General features: G+C 37.9%; 1 protein-coding gene across 1 annotated transcript in view; it reads right to left on the bottom strand.

The window, feature by feature from the left end:
* The window catches only part of LOC127627450 (pyruvate carboxylase, mitochondrial-like), a 165,741-nt gene that overhangs the window by 117,773 nt on the left and 28,334 nt on the right, over positions 1-19,634 (bottom strand). The window lies entirely within an intron of this gene.

Below are 19,634 nucleotides of genomic sequence, written 5' to 3'. Positions count from 1 at the left end.
CCCTCTTTTATCTGCATCGCAGTATCGCTCACAAATTCCTTTCCAGATCTTACAAGTGCCCTCTCCTATCTTGGAATTCCAATCGCCTTGCACAACCAGAATGTCTTCCCTCTGTGTTTTATCCATAACTTCTTGTGGCTGGTCATAGAAGTCTTCCACATCTGCGTCATCATAATCTGATGTTGGGGCATATATGCCTGTATGATGGTGATGTTATAAGGGGTTGCCCAGAGTTGGATGGTGATGAGCTGGCTGGAGACACCCCATAACAGTACTTACGCTGTCTACCCAACTCCATGTTCATGTTTTTTCCTCTCTGCCACTGAAGTACGGTTTGAACTTCCAAAGTAGTTGTTTCTCCAATGTTCTTCCATCTTACCTCACAGAGTCCTAGGATGTTCCAGCGGTATTTGTTCATTTCGTATGAGAGTTCCTCTAGCTTACCTGCTGCTCTTAGTGTTCTAACATTCCAGGTGCCAATAATGGCGATGTTCCTAGCACGAATCTTGCTGCTCTCTGCCCCAGCAGCATACTTTTCACCTCCGCCCTGAAGCACGAAGGAAGGCGCAGTCCTTGGTGACCCGGGCTATGACCGATCTGTTATGGATTTAGTACTGGTTTTCATATCATGTGGCATGTCTAGGGCATCTGATGCCTGGCGGAGCCCATCCCTCTCAAGGCCTGACCACAGCCGAATTCCTCAAACTCGGTGGCTCGCCTTGGTCATGAAGACGTAGTTCGTAGCCCTTCCGCCCTGGCCCTTGACTTCGTCTTGGATGTTCTTCCGCCCAGTGATGCAGTGTTAACATCACACTATTTACCCATAGCTGGAAGACTCGTGGGGGTGGGAGCACCTACTGTCCCGTGCAAGTCCCTATGACTTTCCCACTATGTGTTACCTTTCTATTTGTTATTTCATGGATTGATTTGTTCCTCAATAGTTTTACTTTCTATATTTTGCTGAAAAGCCTATTAAAAAAAAAAAAGGCTATTTATGTGACAACTTGCCCCATATTGTGCAACACCGTGCCCAGCTATTGGGGCAAGATGTCATAAAACTGTATCGGTTTTACTGGGCAATTATGTTAAAAATGTTCAAAAGCTTTTTTTTGTACCCAAGACTTTACAAGTATGTTATAATGCAGTAAAAAGTGTGACAACTAGCCTGTCTCCTCTATAATAAAACTATTCAATTCAAATACATTTAAAAAATAAGCCTAGTTACGATGTCTGTCTTGCCCAATTTTAGTCAGGCCTAAAAGTGAATATTTAACATAACTTTTAAATAAATGTACTTTGTAGAAGTTCTACATAACGGTTACCAAAAAAAATTAACTAATGCATGTCATACTAAAGGTTTTCAAAATTGAAATCACAAATTGAAGATCCATGTATAAAAACAAAAAAAGGAAATAGAATATTCCATCAATGATGTTCAAAAAAGAAAACATTTTTGGAATGAAGCAGAACACGTTTTGCTTTGACTTTTAAAATGGCTAAAAGTTAAATGTTCTCTTATTAGTGTGAATATTTGATTTTTACAGAATTTTGTCAGAATTTTCATAGGGTCCAAATATGTAGGAAAATGTTGCAGAGTCATTCGCTTCTCTACTATTAGCAAAACATGCAAAGTTACAAATATAGATATATACACATACACACACACACACACACACACACACACACACACATATAAAAAATTAAGAATCTTGGAAAAAAAAAAAAAAAAAAAGTGTACCTTCAGTTGTGTTTTAAAAAATATTACACAACTAAAGCTCATCTCAGACCCCCCAACCACCCCCTATCAATTCGAAGAGTGAAGACTTTGACAGACATCTTACATGTAAACAGGTGTTGCTTATATGCTGCATATTCACTTATAACTTCACGAAATATAAATGGAATATAAAATATCACCAATACCATTACTTAGAGGCGGTGGTTATCTTTAAAACAAGCCCACACACGATTTGTAATCAAATGCATAGATTATTAGATAATCCACACTAAACACAATGTGCACACAGAACATAATGTGCTATCTGGCTAAAAACACATTAGCTTTCCTGGATCAGATGACTTCATTGGAAATTATGTAGAACGTTGTACAGCGTCATAGAATGTTAAACCAATCTAATAATGATTCAGATTGCTGCAACCAGAGGTGAAAGTCATCCAAATATGGGCAAAGAGGATTGTTTGATCCAATAGCACATGACCACAAGGAGATGGTGCCAAGTACATGACACAGAATCAGTGATGGCTCAAATGACACAGAATGGAACTGAATGATATCACGTTACTCATGCCTGCATGCTTTGGAGAGACAGCATACCTTTAATCATTGATGAATTTACATGAGTAATTAGTTCTTAGGTACAATTATTATGTTATATTTGTTTGGAGAGACTTTGACACTAATTTCAAATAAGAAAAAAAGTAAATTTTTGGCTTAATTTTTTTTATTTTTCAGAGAGTCTCTGAATTTATCATAATCTTAAAAAAAAAAAAAAAAAAAGATTTCATTAAAATGCTACCAAACAATTGACCCTCCTTGTTGATTGTCACATTATACGCATGTCACTAAAACAGGAAATCTTTGAAATTACCCTCAGAGCTTAAAGGGCTGAACACTAGCAGATACAATGTCCCAGGCTGCTAGGCTGAGGAAACTATCCACAATATCACCAATATTGCCAAAGTTCTCCGAAACACTCCACCACCTGTTCTCTCCTTTTATCTCTCCATCTGCATGGCTTCTTATCCCTCTTTAGTGGAATCATTCTTCCAACATCACAGGACGTCCATGTATTTAAAAGAAAAATATTACACAACTAAAGCTTGTGCTAATACCCTTGACTTAAGTGTATTACAATTGTAAAGGCTAGCCAAGTGATCTACAGTAGGTTGAGTAACATATGAGACAAAAAGGTTTCATATTTATATTAACAGCCATTTCTGCGCATGATTTAGGTGCTTGAGGGTGGACAGAATGATCTTATCCAATTTCTTTTAATGGTAACTAACTGTACATTTTTCATGAAATTCTCATTGCTGCAACTTTTTCATTTCCAAAACACACAAAAAAAAATACCTTTTAAAATGTACACAGCCCAGAAATTTTAACAACTATTAAATGCCAATTCTAATAATTTATCCTTATACCAGCCATTACAAAAACCTTTAAAAACTGTTTGGGTTCATCTGAAACACATGAACACACACACACACAAAAAAAAACATGGTGTAAAACTGGTAGGATTGTTTCAGGGATGAGATTTTTTTTATTTAATTTTTTTATCAAACCTGACAAGAAATGATTCAGTGCCACTTATAAATGTTGACATGTAAAATTAAAAATCCATTTTGCTTCACCAAAATCGTATGATTTCTGTCAGAATAAATTATATTAATTATTGTTTGACCAACTGAAATCAGACTTTTAAAGCACATGTAAATGTACTGAATGCATCACACACTTTGTTTTTTATTGTTTAATATAGTACTATGATATAAATACTATATTTATAGTGTAATATATTGTATAGTTATATAGTATTCGCTATTAACACAAAAACAGACCCTGCCAATGTCCATATGCATCCACAAAGATAAAGCCAAGACTGAAAAGGAAATGCTGACACAGTATTTCTCTATGAGTGCATGCCATTAGACTGTGTTTTTGAAGATCTGATATCACAATAGATTCACTCTCACACACACACACACACACACACACACACACACACACACACACACACACACACACACACACACATCACACCATTTTCACTTGCTTGAAATTCCAGCAGGTGCACAAGACAACTTTCGCAGCAGTGATGTGAGATGAATATGACGCCTGCTTGCTCCAATAACTTCCATTATACAAGCTTGACAACTACCAATACACTTGACAACATTGCTCTGTTTGACAAGGAGCAGATGGAAAGATAAAAGGAAATGGGTGAAAAATAGGGACTCACTCAGTGATATTCAAACAGTTTGCACAGGAAATGGCTATAAGAAAGCAGCTACTACAATCTAGAATATTAGTTTCATGGCTAAAGGCTATTGCCCATTCCACTTTGGCCTCAATAGCTTAACAATTAAATCACTCGCCCAGCTCAATTGAATGAGTCACACTTTTTCTGGAGTGATTGGCTACATTTGGCTGAATCTGCCATCTTATTGGATAAGTGCTTTCCCCAGTGTAAAGTTGGATTTATTAAGTGCCAAATAAATCACACTTATACATTTACTCACCCTGGATTCACCGAACCCCCTCATGTTCCACAATGGCTCATCCTCATATCAGTATATCAGGTTTTCTAAGAGGTGCAAAGAGAGGGTGACTATAATTGGGAAAAGCATGCTAAAATTCTTTACTGGTGCATTGAAACCTATTAGCATTATAAACCGACATCCTTTTGTTTGGAATCAATGTTAGCAAGGAAGAGAAATGCTACAAGGTACTTATTTCTTATTACGCTTGTTTCAAGATATCAGTAGAGATGGCAAGAATTTGAGGATATTTAAACATTTAAATAGCTTCAAGTTAAAAAGGCTCTAAATTCAACACTCATACTCTTTCTGATGAATGAATAATCAAATTACAAAGTGCTTGTGTGTATGTGGGTGAGAAAGATTTGAATGCACCAAATGGGTCAGGAAACAGATTTTTAACCAATAAAAGGAGGCGTACGGTATTTGCTTTCAAGCTCTGCATCAATAATTTAGACAACAAAGTGTCTGTATATTTTATCTCCTGCAAGGAAGCATTTTGAAAATGTAGGATCTCTCGAAAGCAGACATACATAAACGCACACTCCATCCTTTTGATAATAATATGGCAATGAACTTATATAAACATATTGGCAAATGCAATATGTTTGCACAGCCCAAAAAATATCTGGCTAGGCCCCATAAATATAACAGGCACAAACAGGCTCTGAATATTGCATGCATATGTCTTCATGACATTGTTGCCTAATGATCACATCGCTCACACTGGTCATAATAGCTGGGAGCAGAAATAATTGTCCAAATGAAACATCAAAATCAGCTAAATGGATTATCCCTATTATTTCCTTAGTGTAAATACTCAATCAGGTCATTGTGCAATTGTTAAAATGAATTTTAGCGGTTCTGTGTGGTGGTAGTCTAATGGTTTGGGATCGGAGCTGCAAACCAGGGGTCATGTATCCCTTATAAAGACACTTAACCCCAATGTTGTTCCAGAGAAACTGCCCCAGCCCCCTCAATGTAATGAGAGGTCAAGTCATTTGAATAAATACCATCAGCAAAAATGGCAAGACATTAATTCAGCATTTAAAAATGTTATGACACCGTTTAACACAAACAAGTACAAGCCTAAACGTTAGCTGGGTATCGAAACATTTTCTCAGTTACAGTACACTGCAAAAAACAAAACAAAAAATACAATGGAAACACTTTACAATAAGGTTCCATTTGTTAACGTTAGATGACATGGAATAACGAACAATACTTTCACAGCATTTATTAATATTTGTGATGTTAATTACATAAAGTAATATATATTTTTTTTTTATTAAAAGTTGTAACATTGTGTAACAATGTTAATTTTATTAATAAAAATATAATTGTTCAAAGATTAATAAATGCTGTTAAAAAAAAAAAAACATTATTTATTGTTAGTTCGTGACACCGAATGAATTAACTAATATTAATGAATGGAACCTTATTGTAAAGTGTTCCCAAATAAATATATCACTTACTTGATCGGTTGTATGTCTTGTTCTCCAGTAAAACGTCTAAGAATCCTTAAAACAAGATACAATATGAAACTATTCTATTACTTATTTATTACTATAATACTATTATTGCAACTTGAAGCAAAATTGTATAGTATGAGACCACTTGTTTTCAGAGAATATTTTAAAATATATCAACAGAGATAGAGATATATACAGTGAGGAAAATAAGTATTTGAACACCCTGCTATTTTGCAAGTTCTCCCACTTAGAAATCATGGAGGGGTCTGAAATTGTCATCGTAGGTGCATGTCCACTGTGAGAGACATAATCTAAAAAAAAATCCAGAAATCACAATGTATGATTTTTTAACTATTTATTTGTATGATACAGCTGCAAATAAGTATTTGAACACCTGAGAAAATCAATGTTAATATTTGGTACAGTAGCCTTTGTTTGCAATTACAGAGGTCAAACGTTTCCTGTAGTTTTTCGCCAGGTTTGCACACACTGCAGGAGGGATTTTGGCCCACTCCTCCACACAGATCTTCTCTAGATCAGTCAGGTTTCTGGGCTGTCGCTGAGAAACACGGAGTTTGAGCTCCTTCCAAAGATTCTCTATTGGGTTTAGGTCTGGAGACTGGCTAGGCCACGCCAGAACCTTGATATGCTTCTTACAGAGCCACTTCTTGGTTATCCTGGCTGTGTGCTTCGGGTCATTATCATGTTGGAAGACCCAGCCTCGACCCATCTTCAATGCTCTAACTGAGGGAAGGAGGTTGTTCCCCAAAATCTCGCAATACATGGCCCCGGTCATCCTCTCCTTAATACAGTGCAGTCACCCTGTCCCATGTGCAGAAAAACACCCCTAAAGCATGATGCTACCACCCCCATGCTTCACAGTAGGGATGGTGTTCTTGGGATGGTACTCATCATTCTTCTTCCTCCAAACACGGTTAGTGGAATTATGACCAAAAAGTTCTATTTTGGTCTCATCTGACCACATGACTTTCTCCCATGACTCCTCTGGATCATCCAAATGGTCATTGGCAAACTTAAGATGGGCCTTGACATGTGCTGGTTTAAGCAGGGGAACCTTCCGTGCCATGAATGATTTCAAACCATGACGTCTTAGTGTATTACCAACAGTAACCTTGGAAACGGTGGTCACAGCTCTTTTCAGGTCATTGACCAGCTCCTCCCGTGTAGTTCTGGGCTGATTTCTCACCTTTCTTAGGATCATTGAGACCCCACAAGGTGAGATCTTGCATGGGGCCCCAGTCCGAGGGAGATTGACAGTCATGTTTAGCTTCTTCCATTTTCTAATGATTGCTCCAACAGTGGACCTTTTTTCACCAAGCTGCTTGGCAATTTCCCCGTAGCCCTTTCCAGCCTTGTGGAGGTGTACAATTTTGTCTCTAGTGTCTTTGGACAGCTCTTTGGTCTTGGCCATGTTAGTAGTTGGATTCTTACTGATTGTATGGGGTGGACAGGTGTCTTTATGCAGCTAATCGACCTCAAACAGGTGCATCTAATTTAGGATAATAAATGGAGTGGAGGTGGACATTTTAAAGGCAGACTAACAGGTCTTTGAGGGTCAGAATTCTAGCTGATAGACAGGTGTTCAAATACTTATTTGCAGCTGTATCATACAAATAAATAGTTAAAAAATCATACATTGTGATTTCTGGATTTTTTTTTTTTTTATTATGTCTCTCACAGTGGACATGCACCTACGATGACAATTTCAGACCCCTCCATGATTTCCAAGTGGGAGAACTTGCAAAATAGCAGGGTGTTCAAATACTTATTTTCCTCACTGTATATATATATATATGCACTGGCGGCCAAAAGAGTTTTGGGGAATAAAAGTACCAATTTCTTCCCATAAGAGCAAAGTGGCATTCAACTGATCACAAATGTAAACATTATAGTCCCAATCGGACATTAATAATGTGAAAATGTATTATTGCAATTTGAAAAAAATTCAAGACTTAAACTACGAGTTCTCATCAAAAAATCCTCCATGTGCCGCAATGACAGCTTTGCAGAACCTTGTGTTCTAGCTGTCAGTTTGTCCAGATACTCGGGTGACATTTCAAACCACACTTCCTGTAGCACTTGCCATAGATGTGGCTGTCTTGTCAGGCACATCTCACACACCTTACAGTCTAGCTGATCCCACAAAAGCTCAATGCGGTTAAGATCCATAACACTCTTTTCCATTTATCTGTTATCCAATGTCGGGTTCTTTTCCCACTCTAACCTTTTCTTTTTTTCTGTTTCAAAAGTGGCTTTTTCTTTGCAAGGCCTGCACCAGAGTCTTCTCTTTACTGTTGTACATGAAACTGGTGTTGAGCAGGTAGAATCAAACTAGAGACTCTGATGTACTTATCCTCTTGTTTAGTTGTACATCTGGGCCTTCCACATCTCTTTCTATCTTTGTTAGAACCAGTTGTCCTTTGACTATGAAGACTGTATGTGTAAACCTTTGTATGAAATCTTCATACCTCAAAACAATGAGTTTCTAGAGAAAGCTGTTTCTTTTTTGCCATTTTTGACCTTAAGACATGCCAGTCTATTGCATACTGTGGCAACAATAAAACTAACACAAATACAATATTAAGCTTTATTTAAAAAAATCAAATGTCTTTCAACTGTGTCTGATATAAATGGCAAGTGATTTTCTAGTACCAAATTAGCAATTTAGCCTGATTACTCAATGGATAAGGTGTTGGAGTGATGGCGGCTTGAAATGGGGCCTGTCTAGATTTGATAAAAAATTACTTTTTTAAATAGTGATTGTGACTTTTTTTTTTTTTTTTTAACATCAGTAATGTCCTAACTATACTTTGTGATCAGTTGAATGCCACTTTGGTGAATTAAAGTACCAATTTCCTTCCAAAACAGCTAAATCTGTACATTATTCAAAACTTTTGGCCACCGGTGTATATATTTTTACCCCACTTGCTAATTGTTTTTTGTTTTGTTTTTAAGATGTAAACCTCACTATACGTTTTTCATTTTATGCTTAAACACAACTTGTCAATGCTATAATAAAAAGAAAAATTTAAAATCAACAAATTAATTAATGTAGTCTTAATATTGTACATAAATTTGCTTTTCCGATGTTTAGCGATTTCTACTGAAAAACAAGACTGAAAAATATTTTGTGCAGTGTATTAGCAAATCAACTTAAGCTAATTTTTCAGGAACTCATGGGTGAATGTATAACTTTGCTCAATGTGGTATAATCCATTTAGTGTTCTCACTTTCCAGTGCTGGACATGAAGAGTAATCTGCAGCGGTTAACGCTTTCATTCCTGTATCTAGAATTGAGAGCCCATGAATAAAGATGGCAGCATGCAGTCCAGGACGGTATACACTCCTTTCGGTTTAAGAACATATCTCATAGATGCAGAAAGGAATTTCATATTCGTTTCATAATGGTCCTGCTTTAAAAAACATAATACTATAAAATAAGCCCACTAATAGAGATGTTTTAAGCAATGACATATCTAACCGTTTTTCCCAGGAATTACATCCCAGGCAACAGAGTGATAATGTGGACATTGCAGCTAATAATGAATCATTTCTCAAAAATGTGTCATCAGTGCTTTCACTATTTAACTGTATATGAATCATAACTGTTTTGTAAGCAGAGATGCAGAGCAGAAGAGGGGTGGTTACAGTAATAGCCATTGTATTATATAGCACTTGGATGTTTTACAATAAGCATTACATGATTTAGGACATGTAGGACATGTTCCTGTATCAACATCTTGTTGGTCCTGGAACAACACTGCTATCAAAATCAGATTTGAAGGATAATTTTCCTATGTAGGTTTGAACGTCAGTAGCAAACATGATAAGGTTGACATGTTTAAGGTGAGTAACAGTTCCAGTAGCATTTTCACCTAAACACAGTTCAGTACAGTAAGATTACAAAAAGTTTTCAACTTTGATTTCTCAGCAGTTAGTGAATCCCATGCTGGTGGAACGTCTTAACTGATGTGGCTCAAGGTGAATCAAGATTGGTCACTTGCCTTGTCAGTCCATTCTAATCCTGATTTTGCAGCACCACAGTGGAGGAAAAAAAATACATTACTGTGTCAACAGCAAACCCAGATTGGTAGAGAACGGCACAAGTCAGCAACAAGAACTGTTCAGCCCGATGGTGAAAAAGCAGCATTTAATTAATTTGAATCAGTTCAAACTTTCCGTTTCAATTAATTAATTAATTCAAAACTTTGATTTAATGATAAATTTTCACCATTTAAATGTATACATTACAAAATTTAGTGGGGGGAAAAACATTTAGGTGTATACTGCGGTTTATTATTATGTAATGCTATATTGGTGCTTATAAATAAATTCGGTTATCATTTAGTGAAACAGTGTAAAAACATGCCTTGATCAATTTAAATTAGACCTTTACTGTATTTGTCTTAAAATTGATTAAAAAGTCTAAGTATAACTTCTAACTTTTCAATCTACTTGACAAAAATGACATGGCTGGAAGTGATGGGTCTACTGACTGGGGGGGAAGGAAAAAAAAAAACACAACACACCTTTTAAACCATTTCATAGCAAATCCATCAGTATACAGATATTAAATAAGTTTGAGGCTGAGAAAATGTAAAAGAAATTATTTAATTAGGCACGTTGCTCCAGGACCGACAAAGCATCCAGAATTGTGCCCTTCTTGGGCAAAACATTTTGGGCCTTTTAAAATGGTAAATTCCACATATGAAGGCAAAACACTACATTATACACATATACAAACACTATACACGCAAACTGCCACGTCCATCTTTTAATATACAGACAGTAGTCAAGTTCAGACAGATGAGTTCAGCAGCCTACAGTCAGACAGATGAGAGCAAGAGAGAGAGCGAGAGAGAGCGCGAGACAGACGGACAACAAAGACTGGGAGCAACAGACAGAAAACAAGAGATTAGAGAGGAAAAGGAGGACAGCAGATGAGAAACAACTACAGAGAATGATGGGAGCTACACAGTGAGGGGGTGGGGAAGTCACGATAATATATTCAATCTGATTCTCTGTTCCATTTTAATTGCCAAAGCCAGCAGCAGCATATGCAGAAATAAGGTGGGAGTGCAGCGATCCCAGTCAGTCATTCAACACAGACTGAGCCCTTGAGTGACACTGTTGTTGTGTAATGTGATGCGTTATGTGTGGGTGTTCATATACTCAATCACCCACAATGTTTAATACCTCACAATGCATCTGAATTACTTTAGCAGTTTTCAAATTCGAAGGGATATTTTAACCAAATTGAAAATCTTATCATTTACTCACAAATACCAAAGTTAGGGATCCCACAAGAGCCTTGACATAATTCAAACACTGCTTATGACAAGAAATGATGGCACATCTGAAACAAAGCCAAGTCAACTTGAACATCTCTGAGGAGTGCCCAATGTTTATCCTCACAGTCTTATCTCTGGTCATAAGTGTGTGCAGGTGTCAGGTCCAACCAACTTGTTTAAACAGTGTCATTACACACCGCTGTTTACACAGCACTTGATCTGATCTGCCACTGGTTAGAACAATTAGAGAACAAATTATAACAGGTAGAGGGGTTTGGACAACAATACAACAACAAATAAATTAAATCACGATGACAGTAAATACAATTTATGTCACAGTTTTCCCACAGATGGCTTGGAACCGCCAAGGGGCTTGTGAAATTGTGATAGTAAAGTCAAAGCTGAATTAAACTGATTAAAAATGCAAATTATTATTATTAATTATGTTGGCTTGAAGCCAACTAACTGTTATTCTACAAACTAAAAAAAAAAAAAAAGTGTTCTGACTAACTTTCAGGAAATTTCCCACTCATTTTCACAGGCAAAATTAGCTTGCGATTCACGTCAAATGTGTGCCAGAAGTTTGCTGCAAAGCTCAATTGCATGTGAAAGTAATTAGTGGCAAGTTTCTTGATTTGTGGAACTCTTGATTGTTGTAAGGACTTCTCCACCAGTTCCTGGTATTTTGCGTGCTTAAGCTCATTTGCTTCTTCAATTTGCTCTTCCCAGGACACTGTTGATCAGTTGTTTCGTGGCCTTAGGTGTGATGATTATGTCTGGCCAGAGTGATTTTGATTACTTGACCAGGTTGGCATTCAGCAGCCAGTCAGAAGCCATGAAGAAGAGGCCCAACCACCTCTAGTTTTTACACGTGGATGGAGTTTATCTCCAGCTTTCACAAAGTGGATGTACTTTTTTGGCATGGTGGTGCTTGCTAGTCCTAATGGCTGAGGCAATGTTCACAGCAACTGCCTTGAGCACCAAGTCATGGTGCCAACGACAACGGCCTTCCCCCAGGGTCTTTAAGCAGCTGAAGAGATGTTCCAATGATCCTCTCCCAGAGCACAGGAGCGTGTCTCACTCTTGCTCCAGACGTGAAGGTTTGCCAGGCTTGTCCAAGCACTGTATGACATGCTGCCAAGGAACATAGCATGATAAAAGTCTGCCTGTATGATGTTTGACCAGGCAACCCTGTGCTGTGGTATGCCATCTCACCTCATCCATGCTCCCTGCTGCTTGAGACTCACCGTCCTAAATACTCATTCCTCTTCCACGCCTGCTTGAATTTCTTGCTGGATTACATGATGTCTGACTTTACCCTGAACCATGCCAACCTGGGGCATTAAGAAATATCCCAAGCCTGCTCTGCCGTTTGCCACATTGCCCTCCAGTGCCTTGGTCGAGACTAAGTGAGCAGAAGAATCTTATTGGTCCCATACAGTGCAGCACTTCTGCGGGGAAGACCCAACAATCTGCGGAGAAAGCCACTGATCTACCTTTCCAGCGATTCAAACTGTTGACAAAGGAACCACGTACACCAGCAGTGGCCACAGGGATCGAGGCAGGATGGAATGTTGGTAGATCCAGGCTTTGAACCTACCAGGCAGGCCCGACTTGTTAAACGTAATGAGCAAGTCTTCAAGCTCTTTGTTGGACTTTTGAATGGCGGCAGAGTCTTTCAGTGTAATCAAAGAGCTTCTCTAGGCTCTTGACTGATTTCTATGTGATTGAAGGGATAGTAGTTCCAGAGAAAGTGGAATTTATCAAACACCTTCCTCCTCTTCAACACCATCCTCCTCTTCAACACCATGGACCTTGACTCAGGGGATTTAAAGCTCATCCTTGACCAGGTCATGAGCCTCTCGAGGCATTGAAGGATCCACCTACTCCCCAGGACAGTTGTTGTTGTAATGGTGAGGTCACCCATTTATGCTCTTATCGGGGGCTGTCGCACGCCAGACTTGGTTAGTGGGCCCCTGCACTCCACATTAGCTGACTTAGCCACCATATACATGGTAAAGGCAAAAAAAAAGAAAGAGATTGTGCAGCCTGTTATTAATTCCTTTCCTAAGCATTTGCCAGTCAGATGTTTCTGACCCAGATGTAACCCTCAACCAGAATTTGTTTAAATCTAGGATCAGGTCCTTGATCTTGCTGGGAACGTGGTGGTGGTGTAGTGCCAACTCAACTATCCCATGTGATATGGACCCATAGGTATTTGGCAGGTCCAGCCATACATGTAGTTATTTTTGAGGAGAAACTCAGTCAACGATTTGAGAAAAAATGCTGACAAACACTTTCCCTTTGACACCAATCAGCAAAATTGACAAATAGGTTGATGTCCCTTGGGTTTTCCTCTTTGGGGATCCAAACTCCCACAGCACAACTCCACTGGTCAGCCACTCTCCCTCTATGCCACATCACCCTCAAGATCTTCCAGAGGTGTCAGAGGAGTGCTAGGAATGCTTGTAAATGATGTAGGGTACAACACTGTGGTCTGGAGCAGAGGCTGAGAGCGAGTTGCCTTCATAATCTCCTCAAACTCTTTCATGCTTGGCTCCCTCAGGTCGTGTTGTTGGTGGTGCTGGGCTGATGAGAGCTTTGTAAGTGTCAAGCTTCTGTTCCCTCATCGGATCGCTCCGCGATTGACCTCAGTTGAGCACATGAGATGACCACTACGATTGTCCCCAAGCAGCAGTTTAGTAAAACCAAAGGAACTGGCAATAAACGCAGCATGCTCTCTCTCTCTCCCCCTTCTGTGCCACTCTTCAGGATGTCTAGAAGGTTGGCTAATTCTAGCTTCTCTTCTATAGAGGTCATGTACTGCTTTTTGAGGTTTCAGAGCTCCTGCCGCAGTTGGTGTATTTTGGTCTTACGGTTCATGATGTAGGTGGTGGGCTTGGTATGACGACCTTCAATATAGCCAAACCTTTCAGACGTATGATAGAAGTCATGGTTTTAAGTCGACTGTCTTCATCAACCTTGGCTATGGCTTGAACAATGTTGACCACGTCTCTGTCGAAATGTAACCATTCATTATGGTTACGGGCTGGGGGCCAATTAACCCATTGTCGTTGAACTACTCTGCAAGGCTCGGGAGGCTCAGATGCATTGAGGGACTGTGCTCTGTGGGGCGACTCCTGGCCAGGCTCCTCCATCTCACCAGATTCTAGCTCTGTGCACTGCACCTCATTCTCTCTCTCAGAACATTTAATTCTGACCTGATGGATTTTAAGGCCGCAGTTACATCTTATACTCCTAGTTGATAAGTAGTTTTCGCTGTCCTTTTCTGCATGTTCACCCGATGGCCAGTCCGCCCGTTATCGGCCCTAAAGTGCATCGGCCAACTGGGAAAATGCCGGTATGCCAGATTACCAGTCCAGCCCGGTTGTTCATCGATCGTATATGCTTCTGTTGAAGCCATCAGTCCACGTTCTAACCTTCAATGTTTAAAAATCACATTTGATAGTGGAATTCATGGTAAACAACTACATTACCAATGGTACATCAAAGAAATATAAACAAATCATAGAACTGCAAGCAACGAAAATCGATCTAAGGGTCTCCCTTCACCCTTAAACTACTTATATAGTTGTACATATCGGAATATTTTGCCGATATATATATATATATATTTTTTTTTTTTTCTTTTTTTTTTTACTTCTAAACAAAAACCTAAAATAAATGGTTTTATATATTTCCATAGTTTTATATTCAATGACATAATTTGCAATGCTTTATGAGATTGTAGTTTATGCCTTCATAAAAGTCAGTAAGTACAAAAGCCTTATACCTTTGTCTTTTATGTCCGATTTTTAAATAATTTTTGCCTCACATCAAAGTTTGTGATGTTGTGATTCACCTCGTAGCTGGTTGGTTTGGTTCATGGCTCAAAACTCTTTAATGAAGGATTTTATTAAAAGTCTAATGGAAGAAATGAATGGGGAAAATACTTCTGGAACCCAGACAGCTGAAAAAGTGGGCGGTCACAGTTGTGCTCTATTTTTACAGTCGTTTTAGGGTTTGTTGACATTATATCATCATGGCAACGAAGTTGTAAAACTGGCTCTAACTTTACACAGAAAGGATAACATCATGTTATCACACATATTATGTCTTGTGCCAACTTTTGAAATGGTGAGTATTTTAACGTTTACGGATTGGCCCCATTCACTTCCATTTTTAGAGCCAATATACATTTTTGTAGGAATCAATATTATGCCAAAAATGCTGTCGATTGAGCTTAAATTGTATTGAACTCGGAATCTTTCTTTAGTGAAAAGAATGAGGGGACCCTCTTTATGTAGTTTAAAATGCTTTTTATAAAGTTACTATTATGACTGCAGTCTTTATCTCATGTGAGTGGTCATGATTTTATACATATTTCAAAATTAAAATAATTTCATAGAGTAACAATTTCCCTAATTAAAAAAGTTGTACTGAGTGCACCTTTAAATTTAAAATATCAGGGGATACATCAAGTACATATTTAAGCTCATAGGGATTTAACTAACAACGAGGTTGGGAATTCCAGCCATAGAGCCAGAGGTCATTACACAAACCCACAATGTAATCTAATCCCCCCTAGAGAAGGGAATGGGATTGTGTGGGTGGCCTACATTCAACATTCAGTTTAAATATATTCAAGTCCATCACTTTCTTTCCTCTTATGCTATTAACCTCAAATTCATATTTGACCTTTAATTACCAAGTCTCTTCTCTCTGGCTAACTTTCACCTCAAAACTTTTGGCTAAATCTCATGCAGCCTGTAATGATCTACACCATTAGTTGTTCGTCCACTAAAAGATAAATCAATACGCTTGCAGAAAACAATCTACAAAAATGCACAAACGCCTCAGTCAGTCCCGTTAGATGAGAAAGGTTCTTCCGCCTCATTCATTTTGCTTTCTCTCTGCGTCTTTCAATCTCTCTGACACCTCCATCACTTCATCCCTCCCAGTCCCCTAATGCCCTTGTCCAATTTCTTCCAGGCAAAAATGGACCAATACAAATGAGCAGCTGCAATTTAGTAACAACCCAGAGTAATTAGAAACCCATTACAAGGGTCATCCAAAGACACCCGCCACTAAAACTCACACACAGCAAACAAACATGAATACAGAACGAGCGTGAAAAGTCACTGTATTAACTCCACAGCTGTGAGGCAGGGAAGGAGGAAGTGAGTGAGAAACCAAGACACTAAATCAGCAATATGCCATCTGTGTTCCATGCATTTTTTCCCGCTGCATACATGGACATGCAAGGTGTAGTTATTTAACCATAAAAACAGTTCTTGAGTGAACACACAAACCACTGTGAATGAGCCTCTCTCAGTGTTTATGAATCGAAATGGACTTCAAGATTATCACTGAAAAATTGCTTACATTTTGGGTTGTTTCTCACCAAAGCCTACTATGTTTTTAGAAGACTTGTTTTCCGATGTACTATGTATGATGTACAATGGAAAAACTTGTGCACCCCAAATCCTAGAAAAAGCATAAAGCCACCCAATTGCAACATAGCTTGCGGTGTAGACAAATATCTTGCCATTTTTGTGCAAAATATGCATCAGACAGCCCATAAACAATATGAGGGAAAAACTGAGCAAGTATAAACTATATTTCACCACCTAAACTGACGGGGTCACTGTGGTCAGTTGTCTTATTACTGCCTTAAGACTTTCTGACCTGATGGTATGAAAGAATGATGGAGGAGATATCAAATTATGAAAACATGATGGGTAATTATGGGCAGCTGGCACATTTTATTACCTCGTCAGTGGCATGCAGCGACAGATTGGCAGAGGGTAATTGATCTTAATTACTGTGCCCAACTGAAGGTCATATCACAGACACAGAGAATGAGACTGAGGCAGATTAGAAAGACCAGCTGCATACTAATACACAGTTGAACATGATTGTCTCACGGCATCAGGATCAACTATACACACCAGTGATTAAAGAGCGAGTAATTGGCGAGAAGGGTCGTGAAATACAAGGCAGTCGTTACTGCAGGCTGAAATGACTCCTCTCAGAAGAGAAAATATTTATTCTGCCACTTCTTCTGCTGGTAGTGTTGGTTTTAAGGCCTTATCATACCCCACTAATGAAAGATAAAACTCATTTGAAAATATAGATTTCACTCACTTTAAAGTGTTTAATTTCTGCAACAAGCATCGCCAAATGGAATTGCAAAATACAGGGATGCAAACTCAGAGATTAAAAATATGAGAAAATCATTGCAGGTGTTCCAGATGCATATTTTCAGTTGATTTGTTTGTATTTGAAGCTTTACTTAAAAGCTTTCATTTTAAAGTAACCCTTTCAATATATATATATATATATATATATATATATATATATATATATATATATATATTTGCACATCACTTTGGCCAACTGTCATTGTTTTTAAATGTGCTGTAAAAATAATAGTGACTGACTGACCATTGTTATGTGTGGAGGAAAAAGTGTGAGGCTTGAAAGCTGAACACCACCATCCCAACTGTGAAGCATGGGGATGGCAGCATTATGTTTTGGGGTGCTTTGCAGCAGCAGGGACTGGTGCACTTCACAAATCAGATGGAATGATGAAGGAAAATTATGTGGATATATGGAAGCAACATCTCAAGACTTAAGGACAACAAAGTCAAGGTATTGGAGTGGCCATCACAAAGCCCTGACCTCAATTGGTGGGCAGAACTGAAAAAGCGTGTGCGAGCAAGGAGGCCTACAAACCTGACTCCAATGCTACCAAATACTAACAAAGTGTATGCAAACTTCTGATACACTGGGAATGTGATGAAAGAAAAAAAAAAAATTCTCTACTATTATTCTGACATGTCACATTCTTAAAATAAAGTAGTGATCCTAACTGACCTAAGACAGGGAATATTTTCTACAATTAAATGTCAGGAATTGAGGAACTGAGTTTAAATGTATTTGGCTAAGGTGTATGTAAACTTCTGACTTCAACTGTACATACACATATATATTTTAGGGCTGTCAATTGATAAATTGTTTTTTTAAATCAAAATGAATTACATGGTGTCCTGATTAATTAATCGTGATTAATCACATATACAAATATTTGCTGAGAAAGCCCCTCATATAACAATAATTCAATATAATGCTGAAATAATTAGACATAGTTATCTTTAAAATATATATATATATATATATATATATATATATATATATATATATATATATATATATATATATATATATATATATATATATATATATATATATATATATATATATATATTCAGATAATTAAAGTGCATTACATTCTCGTAGCAGAAGAGTTAATCATTGATAAGACAACACAAAAAAAGCGGCTTTAGAATACAATGTATTGTTTACTACCATATTATTGATCATAAGCCAATCATTGGCATACAGTTCACAGCAATCCATTTCACAAGTGAATTTGTAAATCAGTTTGAGATTTATTATGAGGGCTTGTTTAAGGACTCGTCAATGAACAGCTGCATCAGACATGCTTGTGTAGCGTCTTGGATGCGTTGCATCATAAACATAAAATGTTTATGTTACTGAGTCAAGTTAAATGTAGTGTAATACCTAGAACACATCTTGAGATCTGTTAGTTCGGATTTGCACTCCAAGTGTTTTTGAACGCAAGAACCTAACGCGTGTTTGTATTGTTTCTGCTGCTCAAGAGTTTTCTTCTTCACTATATAAACTGCGCATTGCCACGCAGCTGAAGTTTCACTTACTGCCCTCTGAAGTAAACAGGTGGTACTACAAGCTTGCATTTCTCAGGAATCTTCCATATTACACACCGTATACACACATATACATACATACACAATGCATCCAGAAAGTATTCACAGCGCTTCACTTTTTCCACATTTTGTCATGTTACAGCCTTATTACAAAATTGATTAAATTCATTATTTTCCTCAAAAGTCTACAAACAATACCCCATAATGTCAATGTGAAATTAGTTTGTTTGAAATATTTGCAACCACACAAAGAAGGCAGCATGTGATCCTAACAGGTGGGGTGTGAAAAGAATCAGTAAGAGCAACAGAAGTTGGCTGTAGGTGAAGGTCCTGGCATACAAACCCCACTGCTGGTTGAAGGTCTGGAAATCAACTTCATTATAGTCAGATGCGCATCCAAGGCCTCGCTCTCACAGCTAGATTGCCACACGATGCCAATTGCAAGCTGACAGCTTAAATTTCATGTGACACGATGGACATTTATAATTAATGGAGCCCTGGTATGTAGCACAGGCAGTCATGTGCAACAAGCTCACTAGATCCACAAAAAGGTCAAAATCACATGTATTCCGCCAAGTTTGCATGTGTACATACTTTAAATTCAAACATTTTAATTAATTCCATAATCTATTTTTTTCCCCTTTATCATAATTGAAGTGTCATATGTAAACGCATTCAGACAGTACATTAAAGGAAAGCAAAAATAGAAAATTCTGTCATTATTTTCTCACCCTAATTTTGCTCCAAACTTGTATTACTTTTTCCTGTGGAACACAAAAGTAGATTTTAGACAGAATGGTATTTTCATTGCATATATT

This window comes from Xyrauchen texanus, chromosome 34, assembly GCF_025860055.1.
Source record: "Xyrauchen texanus isolate HMW12.3.18 chromosome 34, RBS_HiC_50CHRs, whole genome shotgun sequence".
Taxonomy (NCBI): Eukaryota; Metazoa; Chordata; class Actinopteri; order Cypriniformes; family Catostomidae; genus Xyrauchen; species Xyrauchen texanus.
This window is presented reverse-complemented; position numbering and strand designations above follow the sequence as displayed.